Source organism: Motacilla alba, chromosome 2 (genome assembly GCF_015832195.1).
Source record: "Motacilla alba alba isolate MOTALB_02 chromosome 2, Motacilla_alba_V1.0_pri, whole genome shotgun sequence".
NCBI lineage: Eukaryota > Metazoa > Chordata > Aves > Passeriformes > Motacillidae > Motacilla > Motacilla alba.
This window is the reverse complement of record NC_052017.1, coordinates 112,021,565-112,033,782: the sequence shown is the minus strand read 5'-3', so window position 1 is coordinate 112,033,782 and position 12,218 is coordinate 112,021,565.

Genomic DNA, 12,218 nt, shown 5'->3' with positions numbered 1-12,218 from the left:
CATCTCTTATTCAAAACACTCCAACATCAGAACACCATGAAACTTGTAAAGACATGGCAGATACAGACAGAACAGTAATTTAAATATTCTGGCATGTTGTAAACATCATGATTTTAAGAGAAGTGTTACTCCTTTGATTTGAGATGTCAACTATAATTTTTTGTACCATGGATATTTTCAGTTCAGAAAATGAGGTGATCATTGAACAAATACTAAGTGTTACTGTTGTTTATTTACCAGCAATAAATTAAAAACTGTTCTTGTCTTCATCAAACACTGAATGAATAAAAAAAGAAGACAAAATTCCATTTACAGCCAGATGAATTTAATTGAGAGAATTTATATTTTTTCTTGCCCAAAGCACTACAAGCTCTCTCATCTTCTCTAAGTGTGGGCTTCATTTCTAACTACTGCCCCGGACATTTGCTCTTACTTGGTTGGCCCCACAAACTCTTCCAGGTGGCAGCTACAGAGGTAGAGGGGCAAAGAACTTATGCTGGGCTTACTGTTGTTGAGAAAGGGGCAGAATGGGGCTTATGTTACCTGACCAGTCAGATCCTGCTCTTCCTTCACATCCGCATTCATAGGCAGGAGCTAGACTGCAGAACCATCCCGAGTGTCATCTTCTTGGTACCACCAGGAGAAATAAATGCTCCTCTACCCAGGCAGCACCTGCTCCATCCGGGTCTGCATCTGATCCTGTGAGTAGGGGTCTTCAGGAACTTTCCAATGTTCTGCCACATTGTGACTATGAATTCACAGCGAAAGAAGCCAAACTTTGTTCATCTGTTTTCTATGAGACAAAGGTTTTATTTTAAGTGGTATGGATGTCTTTTATACAATAATCTCGCCAGCACATTGCATTTTATTTTCCAAAAATACAAATTATTAAACTATCAGGATAAGAATACATATATTTAAAGCTAAGGAAGGATTTATTTTCAATTACATAAAATATATTCCCTCTTGATTTTTTGAATCACAGAGTTTTCATTCCAAGCAATAACTTCTCTGGCACTTGCACTAATGTTTTAACCAAAACCATTAAAGTCAGGAAATAAATAAATGAAGGAAGGAAGCAATCATATTTTTACAGGCAAACATGCATAGGTGCCAACTACATGAAAATTAAGGAGATTTTGGGTCTCCCTGTGACTAGAAATATGCCAAATTGTTTGGCAAATAATGAGTAGGAACAGCACATCCTGTTAAAGATGTAAGTGGCTAAGGAACAGAAAATTCAGATTGTAGGTAGTGTAAAACCTTACAAGAATAAACCATTTTTGCAGTCATTTCTTGTTCAAAGAAAATATGTTTCAAAAGCTCACAGTTGAATGCATATCTGGATAATACATAAATGAACCATAATTGAAAATTCCTTTTGATTTTATCCTTTGATAATCAAATATGGCATCTTCAAAATGTTTAAACATTTTTTCAGATAAACTTTAAATGTTCTTCCATTTGAAAGTTTATCAAAAATAACACGCAGCAGTGACTAAATTGCAATATTAACTAGATTTGCTGAATTCAACTATATTTTTCCATCTTCGGGGGCTTTTTGGAAAGTGTGTATTTGAGTGGTATAAGATTATGCATGTTCTCAGTTGTAAAAGGTTCCCAACCAAATTACTATTACAATAATTGCTAGAAGGAAGTATAGTGATTAATTTTAGTAATAAGCAAGCATCAGCAATATGTTCTATCAGAAAATCCCCATAGATACTCGAATTATTTACTCTACTCTTACTCCACACGTTGTCATCTCATTTTAATTTTCTCCTTAAATTTTAATAATCATTATTCCAGAAACTTTTTTTCTTCCCTGCAATGAACCTAATTCTTCAACTTGCCCTTTACTGTTTTTGGTGCAGCAGTTTCTTTTCTAAAACACAGAACTGATGTTCACTTCTTAAACTCATTTTTCACTTTCCTTGCAAAGCCTGCTCACCTGTCCCTGTCTGCCAGCCTGGATAGAACTTCCAGCTGGTGACCCAGAGTGCAATTTCCACCTCTGTGGGAAGGACTCAGCCCTCCCTTCAGCCCCAGGGCTGGGCAGCATGGTCCTAGCAGGACCCAGCTGGGCTAACTGATGTGCGAGGGGCTGCGCCTCACTCTGTTCTTCCCCATAAGCCACATAACCTCCCATCAAGGGTTCAGCACCTGGTTTGAAGCTGACAGAAACTTCCACATGGAGCCCGAGCAAATCATTGTAAATGTTTTGTTATTTCTTGCAAAAGCCATTACTGATCACCCTAATCCATGAAAAAGTTAAAAAAAATTTTAGGTTAAGTAAAGAAATATTTTGTCTGCCTTTTCAAGGAAACAGTTTAATTAATATCTAGGGTAACTATAACCATTAATTAGTTATGCTTTCTTGAACTTAGCCTAAAATTTCTTTTAAAAGCTCTTGTTAATGTCATTATTAATTAGAACCAGAGCAAATAACCTCAACTTATACTCAACTTATAGTCAAACTTATATGATTACTTTACAAGGTAACATTACAATTAGGAAGCTTCAACAAGATGTTGAACTTCAGCAAGTGTATGGCAGGGCTTCAAAAAATATAAGTGGTTAGTGCTGGTCAGTGCAGTGCATGTACTGACATTTCCTTTTTTATTAATGAAGAAGGTAAAATTTCCTAACAAGTATATTTTTTCTCCCTTCTGGCAAAGTTAAAGCATCCAAGTAAGTCAATGCTATGATGTTTGCTGCCGAGTCTGATGAGAAAAGAATGAGTTGTCATGAGGTAGTAGCATTACTAATAAAAGAGTGAACTGTAGAAAAGTTAGTGAGACCTGATCTTAGCCTCTTTCAGCTGCATGATCTTTCCAGAATTGCCATAAACAACAACTTTAAGATACAAACTACACTGTAACTCTTGAGTATGTATTCTTGAAATTCTTATGGGCATATTCTTGCTGAAGTTCCTGATATTGGAAAAAAATGCAAAATTATTTGCTCAAGCAAATATTTATCCAGGATTGAGAGTTTCTTTGTGATGTGAACACTCATATTTGAACAATATCAGGTAAGAATTAAGGTCTTCATAGCTTCTGTTTGGTTGTTTTGCATTTCTTCCTAGAAGTGTGTACTCAGTAAAGTGATGTACTGCACTAGGAGAGGACTCCTGTGCAGTAGTGCCCTGCTTTTTCAATCAAATAGCCCAGGGTACAACCACATGGAACAGCCTAGAGCTCTGGAAATATCTCCCACAGAGCACTTGGTGCTCTGTTCCTGTATCCTGACATTTCTGTCATTTTTTTGGGAAGTCTAATGCATGGGATGTTAGGTCAGAGTTCCTGCCTCTTTCACTCATACTTTTAACAATAGACTGCCTTGCAAAACTGGGTGAACAGGATTTTGTTAAACTTTTAAAACATGGCTCTTCATATTAATGCATGGGCAAGGTCAATTGCTGATAAACTGGTTTACTTGCTGTTCATTCTTTCCTTTTCTAAAGAGATTGACCTCTCAATTTGGAAAGTGACACAATCAGCTAGAGAATATGAAATCGAGAGGCATGAGCTAAAAAGCACCTATAAATCAGTAAGAATTATTAAAAAATTGGAAACTCTAAAACTCCATAATTTATTGTCAATAAACTAAGCTACATTCCTGAAACATTACTTTCAAAACCAGCAAATTAAAAATCTCACACATCTCTGCATATAACTGCTTCTGTGGAACAGAAAATTGAATAAAGCATACAGTAGATTTCACACTTGTTTTTAGTTCCTCTTTAACTTCAGTAAGCTAGGTAGAATAATGTGTTATTAGTGTTTTCCTTGGATGCTTAGGAACAGAAGGTCAAACTAACCTTGCGAGCTATTCCAAGAGTTTATAGCACTGAACCAGAGGAAGCCAGCAGTGAGACCAAATCTTACATCCTCTTTTCAGAACATATTTGGCTGGCACCTCAGCTAGTCAAACAACTCTGAACTCATACAGTTTAGTACATCTTTTGAACAAGGTTCTGAATGACTTTCTCTGCTCACCAGAGTGAAGATTAACCAAAAAAAGTCTGTTAAATCACAGCTTGTCCTTGTGAATAGTTCCCTAAAGGAGTTCCAACAAGGATTAGGCTTCCAAGGCATAAAAGCTGGATCTGTAGAGGAAGCTTGTGCTTTCAGCATAAAGGAGACCAGGAAATAAATATCCGTAGCTTTATGGATAGGATAACATGATACCTTGTTATCTTATGTCAGTTTTTCACTCCATCTTTTTATACTCAGTTCATAATCTAAGGCTGTCAAATAAAATCTAAGGCAGTCTTGCACTTCCAATACATTCTGCAAACTGAAGATAAAGGTTTCTCTTTAAGGCAGCAGTTATAAATATTGCAAAAGATACTAGAAATTTAGAGCTATCACCATGAAAGAAAATAACCTTTATAGAAATAGACTACTAAATTTTCCACTGATCAATGAAAATTATAAATTGCAATATAGCAACACTTTGGATTGTCTGCAATGATAAAGGCACCATCTGCTGCAAAGTTTTCATTCAATCAAGACTTGCTGTTCATTTAGTGACATTAAGGCATTATATCATCTGTGTTGACATCTCCATCTGTCACTGTGATCTTACCTAATCACTTTTTTCACTCTAGGTTTTTGAAACTATATAACAGCAACTTGAAACTGTTTTAAAATTTAGTAGAATACCAGACTGTAAATTTTTTAAATTTTTGTTACTGGTTGTCTTTTTTTTTCTTCATCATCTCCTATGTTCACTGCGCAGTTATTTTTAGTTTCCAAGTAGATGACCAATAAGATCTGACCTACCCTGTTTCCTCAATTTACCATCTTTATTTTTAGTTGAGAATTATTTCTCCTGCATACTGAAAGTACTTTCTATTAAACTTTTTGTCACCTAGCAATTTTATCTCCATTTATTAATGAAATCCTTTCCAATCCTTTTATTGACCTCCTACCACCACTTGCTCATCACGATCAGAATTCTTTTTTCACTCTGACATCCTTTGACAGCCCAGTCTCCATAGTCTCCATCAGTACTTAAAATAGCAATATTTTTGTAGTTAACCAGTGCAAATACTTAACTCCCTATTTATTACAAGTCACCTGGACAAAGTAACTATAAATTCACCTCTCATAACTATCTTCTGTCCTTGTTTATCTTAAATTTGTGGAAAACTCAAATCGGGTGATCTTGCTTTGTCTATTCTTAATGTATTGCCAAATTCCAAGCCCAAATCCCTATTTATCCTCACGACACTGTTCTTTCATGACATAGAGGCAGGACAAGAGAAGGATTTTAAAAATTAATGTAATTTCCTCTTTGAAGAAGACCTGAACATCATCTTAAGAGAAAATTGATAAAATGTTAAGCAACTTTCCTCTTCCCTTTGTCTTCCCTTCTTCCCCTCCCACAGATGCTAATCTGGTATCCTCTAATCCAATCTCAGGCCTCACTGATTATATCCCTTCACCTGATCTCTCTCATGATCATTATTTCTCCTGTTCTTTTCCTCTCTTTGTCCTCAAATAAAAGCATTTCTAACGTCTTTGATGTTTTTCTATTAACAAGTTGTTCCTATTCTAGTTGTGCGACCAGTTCATCTTTCCTCTATAAACTTAAAAAAAGAAAATTGTGTAGGGTATAACTGGCATGCAAAATGGTCCAGACTCTGCAGTCTCCTGTCTCCACTGAAACCAGTCTTAACTACTGCCTTGATTCTAACAAACCACAGACATTAGACTCCTTCATTTGAGCCACCTGACTTTTTATCCTGTTGATTTACTTTGGAAATATTGTGCTATGTTTGCTTCTGTTTTGCCATTTGGGGTTTTAGAATTGTTGTTTATCCACTATCTCAATCACCACAAAAAAAGTATAGCAAATTATAAGGCAAGAAGACCTGATAAATCATCTTGATCTAGCAAATAAGCATTCAAAATTTGGCCTTGCATACATAAGATCAGGACCAGTTCTAGGAAGGGGTAAAGTGGTTTTGACCTAGAATTTGGAACTATAGCATCGCTTCTTCTGGCACCATGATATGGTGTGACTTAAACTTTACAGTGGTAGTACCAGGCTTTGTCTCACCTACTGATATTTCTGTCATGAATTATTAGACTTCATGGCCAATCAGACTGAGGTGACTGAAAAGGTGGAAAGTCAATACATTGAAGAAATCACAAAGAAAATTTACAGTGCCAAAGTTCTTCATCTTTCTCTGACTGCTACATTAATGGAAAAGAAAAAGAAAATTGCCTCTTCTTGAATGGTGAGGAGTATAGAATTGTCTTTTATTTTCTTTTCCCATACAAACTTTAAAATTGTGTTATATGGGGCAACAGTGATTACTTTCTAAGTATCTAGAGATGATGCAAGCAGTTCAGGAGGCTTGTTAATATCTCTTATCTTCTTTATGCTATGTAGAATTATGGGGTAAATGGCGTGATTTTTTTTCTCTTCCTTGGCAGTGTTCACTGATTATCTAGCCAAGAACTCAAGTCAAAGAGTCTGCATTTTTAGGAAAATGTGTCAGCAACTCACATAAATGATGCCTTGTGCATGGAACAGTTGCTCTTGATGGTTGTTGAATTTTGTACCTGTAGCACCTGCTTTCCACAACTTGAATATCTTACCTGCCTGTCAGGCTGGGATGAGAATCTTGTTTTCAAGCACTTCTGTTCTGCGTGTGAACTCACTGAATGGTATTAAACCCCAATCTCTTACTGTTGCTTCTGCTTTCCTCCCTCTCAACAGTTCTTAAAGGTTTCATTTTAAAAACAGAATCCATATATGGTGATAGTCATAAATAGATATTTAAATAAATCTTACTCTTGATGAATATAATATATTACTAAGCAGGTTTGTGTTTGTGATGCATGTTTTTCTCAAGAAATCTTTGAGTTAAATAATATCATCACTGGGGGAGGTACTCAAATGAACTACAGCACAGCTTCCTAAAAAAGGTTTTAAGTTCTGGAACTAACTAAAACATTTACTTTCAAGTGATGCACCAGGTTTTTCATAATGACACATTTAAGATGATGACATTGACTTCTGAAAAAGCTTTCACTTAAAAAACAATCTTATTTTGTGTTTCATTTGCTGGTTTTATTTTTTGATGGTGGAAGAAGCAGTCAGAGGTCCTAATTTCAACCCTAGTTAACACTTTTTTCTCTTCAAGAGTGATTGCATTGCTAAAACCTTTTTCATTATGTGTTTTCAGTATGCTACAACCTGAGAAACCAATACCTCGTTACCTAAATATCTGTATTGGTGAATCTTGTATCTTTTGGTTGACACTGATGAACAATTTTACAGGACAGGTAGCCAGGAAGTCCTCTGGCATCTGAGGACCATAGGACATCTTTCTTGAAGTTGGAGTTCAGTTGGATATAAAGATCTTAACTTGAGTTTCCACTGCATGTTATGTGTGAGATACGATTTAATCCGGTAGTTCTCTCTACTTGCTCTACTAGTGGTCTTATTTTCATGCTTGCTACAGCTTATCCTGCATCTAGACACAAAATCATCAGTTTTCTGTGTCAGAGGAACCTGCAGAAGAAACCAGAATCAGAGATTGAGGATTGAAGGGAACTCGCAGACGGATGCATCTGCCCAAAACAGAGTCAGCTACAGAAAGTATCCCAAGTCTGAATTCAGTTTGGTCTTGAATGTCTCGAGAGATAGAGAGTTTACAACCTCCCTGGGCAACCTGTTCCAGTGTTTGACCACTATCATGATAAAGAATGTTTTCTAAACTTTAAATTACGTTTATTGTACATAAATTTGTTCCTTTTGCTTCTTTTCTTCTTACCTCCAGTTTAATTTTCTGTATCCCTTTCATCAGGTATTTATTTATTCACATTTGTAAGATCCACCCTTAGCCTTCTGCTGTCCAGGATAAATAATGCCAGTTCTCACAGTCTTTTCTTATTATAACAGATGCTCTAATGCCTTCATTATCTTCATGTTCCTTTGCTACACTTGTTCCAGAATGTTCATTTCTCTCTCATCCAGGGGAGTTTAGAACTGGACACAGCACTTCAGGTGTATTTCCATTTACAGAGGACAATAATCACTTCTGATAATGCTCTGGATGAGCTGACAACACTCTCCCTAATGCAGACCAAGATGTTGTGGCCTCATATTCTGCAAGGACATACTGTTGTCTCATGCTCAATTCCTTGTCCACCAGAATGTGTAGGTCCTTTTCTGCAAAGCTGCTTTTCTTCTCCTCAGCCCCCAGTCTGACTGGGGATTGTCTGGACTCCAGTCCTCCGTGGGTGCAGAACTTTGCAGCTCCTTGGGCTGAACTTCCCCATACACCTGTCAGCCTATTTCTCCAGCTGGTTGAGATCCCTCTGCAGAGCAGCACATCCAGCTGGTTTAGCAATCACTTTTGTCAGTTTGTATCACCTGTAGACTTGCTGAGGATGCATTCTGTCTTATCACCCATGTCATAAATGAAGACATTAAACTGTTTTGAACCCAATTTCAGCCTCTATGGGACCCCACAACTGCTTGATCTCTAGCTAGATTTGAGTGTTAGTTTTCAGTCCAGCTCACTGTCTGCTTATCCAGCCTCCACTTCCTCAGTTTGTTTGTCTGCAAGGAAGCTGAGGGAAATGGTGTTGAAAGCCTTACTAAAATTGAAATAAGCAACAACCTCTGCTTTCTCCTCACTCACCAAGTCAGTAATCTTATTTTAGAAGGCAGAAATTTTTTTGGGACAACTGGATGTGGGAGTGAAACAGCACATTAAATATCATCAGTTAAATGGGTTTTTGTGCCCTCTTCAAATTATGTGTCAAGAACACAAGCAATTTGTCAATGGTAAGAATGTTTGGCTGAATTTTTGGCTGCATGTTTGGCTGTTTTTAAACTGACTTTAAGTCTCCATACTGAGCTCTGGTTTTATATTCTTAAAAGCCCTTGCTGCTTATTGTTGAAAAATTGGCTACTTTAGCCTTTTCCATCAGAGCATACTGGCATGTTTCTCTTGAAGTCTTTATAAGCAGGGAAGAGAAAAATATAACCTTGACTTTTTTTCTCTGAGTGGCCTCTGATGCAGTAGCACGGCATTACAGAGAGATTCAACTGCTTACCCACACCTTTGGTTTAGTGTATTTTAATTAACTCTTTGAGAAAAGCACATTTAGAATGTTTCCTTCTGTCCACAAAGAGATTTTACAACCCTTTCAGTGAGTGTATGGCTCCAACAGGCAGGAAATGTGAATTCCTTAATGCTCAAAGGGAAAAATCAGGTTCCACTGAAGTCACTGGCTGAAAAAAACATTTTTGAATTGTTTTCTAGCTAAAACTTGATCACTTAGAAAATTCTTAAAAGTAAATAATAATTAAACAAATAGAAAACAACAAAAAAGTAATATCTGAAGAGATTTGCCCATCTACCATTTATGTATCTGCTTTAAATGCAAGAGAGAGCAAAGATTGTTATCTATCAACCCTGACTAATGCTAGGAGCACTGCAAATACCTTTCTGCCCCTTGCTTCCTACTCTGCTTTCACAGACGGGAATCCAGGGCTGGAGACATTAAAGTGCATCAGGCTCTTTGATGGCTGGCTGGCCAGTTGCAGTGTCTGTGTGTTGGCAGCTGTAGTCGGATCAGAGCGGATGGATGAGACAAAAAAATGAATTGATAAAGTGTTGCCCCACAAGCCATGAAGGACAGAAGCCTGCCTGATTTTATAAAGAAATCAGTCCTGGTGAAAAACCTGACATCGACAGCTTTCCTACTTTCTGAATCTGGTTAGAGGTACATATGCTAGAAGCATGCTAAGGACCTGATTTTTAGGCATAGTGTTTTATTGTATGTCATTGGAATTGGGTACATAAACTTTTACTTTCACAACCATTATTCTGTCTCTAAAAAGCTGTAGGAGGATTCTCTGCGAGTGGCAAGAAATATGTAGGAGCACAGATTTCTTTATTGGTATGTGATACATATGACACAGAAACAGGATACAGGTGCAGTCTTATCTTCTTCTAAAGTTAAAGTTTCCTGCTTTTGTAATTTATAAATATTTTTATATATCTCGTGGTAGTTTATCACAACTGCTTATTTTAGTTTAAATATGTTTAATGGAACTTTTGTACAGGAATATAGGTCAGAATTCTGTGTCACATATTCACCAGAAAACGAAAACCAGTTTTGGGTATATTAGGAAGCTATTTCTGCAAATATTTTTGCAGATTTAAGAGTTATTTAGGATTAAGTACTGGAGAAAAAGTTCTTGCAAATTTGAATGGTAAAGATATGCAAATTCTTTATTTCTGTCAGCAGAATCACATTTGTAGAAGAAAAAAGAGTTGTGATATTTGCTGTTGGCTTCTCTTCTGGCGTGAAGATAAAGAACCTGGTAGTCAACACTATGAAATAGTCAAGCAGTCACACTTAAGTCTACTCTTGGTGAAAAATATGGCTGTCAGCAAGTAAAAGCTGCAGAAACAGGATAGGTCATACAGACATGGGACATATGGGACATATAGGACATGTGGGAAGGAAGTAGCACAAACTAATTTACCATTATTCATGCTATGTTAACATCTTGTAACACCATTTCTTACCTTGTACGTTAGAGTTATGGGTGGTGTATGCTCACACTACAAATACTTAGCCAAATCACTGCGCTCCCAAAGCCCAGTGTTAGTATAAAATGCAAGAGTATGCCTGCATCAGCAGTGATGGGAAATTCCAGGTGATAATACTTGTCAGTGTAGAGGGCAGTTTCTTCCACATTTAAAACAGCACAAGTGAATATTTAGAACAGTAACTTTCAGTGAGATGGTCCCACCATTTTTTAAGATATTGACATTTGCTTATCAAGGAGTAGGAAAGAAAAATTAAAGTTTGTGCGCCCAGAAAAATGAAAAACATGAAAAAAAGACATTTTTTCCAATTAAGATATTTTTCCAATAAAGACATTTTTCCAATTTCAGATGCAAAGTGTTGAAATTTTGTCATGATAGGAGTCTGTATTGATAAGCCTCTGACATGCCCTCCTTTATTCTTAAATGTGCTGAATTTTATTGTGGCAGCTCAGGTGGTTCTTGCTCATTTAATTGGCCTTGTATTCAGTTCCTGCCAAACTGAAACTAGAAACTATTCCTGAAGCTGTAGAGGTGGTCACGCAGGACATTATTTAATAAGGAAATTAGAAGATTTCTAGGACATAGATTAATATAAGTAGTAGGGAAGGCATGGAAGACCACAGGCCAGCTGGTTCTAAGAATTGAGCAGAACAGCAATTTGCAGAGTCTCATCCAGTCCAGCTGAAGACTAAGCTGCAAGGAACCTTGCAGCACAGGCTTTCCCAAAACCAGAGATTCACTATTTAGCCATCTGCTAATGGTGATTCTCAAAGAATCAATATGGTTACACATGATGATTATAATGATGATTAAAACATCCTGTGCTGTTCATTGTGAATTATCTTCCAAAACAGTGGTAGCTTGGCACATTTAGTTTTTAATCAAATTGGCATTTCCTGCTGTATTTACTGGCAGACATTGTCCCAAAATCCTGTGAAATGAATCAGTAACTACCTACACATTACTGGATAGACTGCTAAGACACTTTTTTTTAGGCACTGACTAAAACTTCTCTGGTATTTGCCACCTTTATGGGCCTTGCATGTAGACATATTTAATGGATAAAGAACTGAAGAGACAGCTTCTCTCATCTGTTTGCAATTAAGTCACTTCTCTGAATCCTAGTTCTAAATAGAATTGAGCTTCCAGACAGTAGCTGTTATTCCAATTTCCTGCTGCCCATGACATTAGAAGTTATCTTTACTGGCTTTCCTGGATAACCATTTTCCAACTTTAGAAGGCACCACAGGTCGTTCAGGGTTCAAGTTATCAGTGAAATGCCTTCCTTTTTATTCATGTGAGAGATGTATTCTTTACATATGTTGTCTTTGTCATCTTCTTTTCCTCTTGATATAAGTGGCTCTTTAACAACTTAAATATCTATAGTTCAATTCTTTCAAAAAGTGAAAGGTATGAAACAGTTTTCTCTCTGAGCAGTGAGGTATAGTTGCAGGTCTGTCACTTTCCTCAAGGTGAAAAACAGATCTACCTAATTTGCCTGGTAATTACATTATCAAATAGCCTTTAGTCACAATATCATGTCTTCTTGGTAATCCAGTGTAGAATTAATTCTAACATAGGTTTCTTAAACTTCTGTTCTGTCAGGGATCATCAGTAGCCA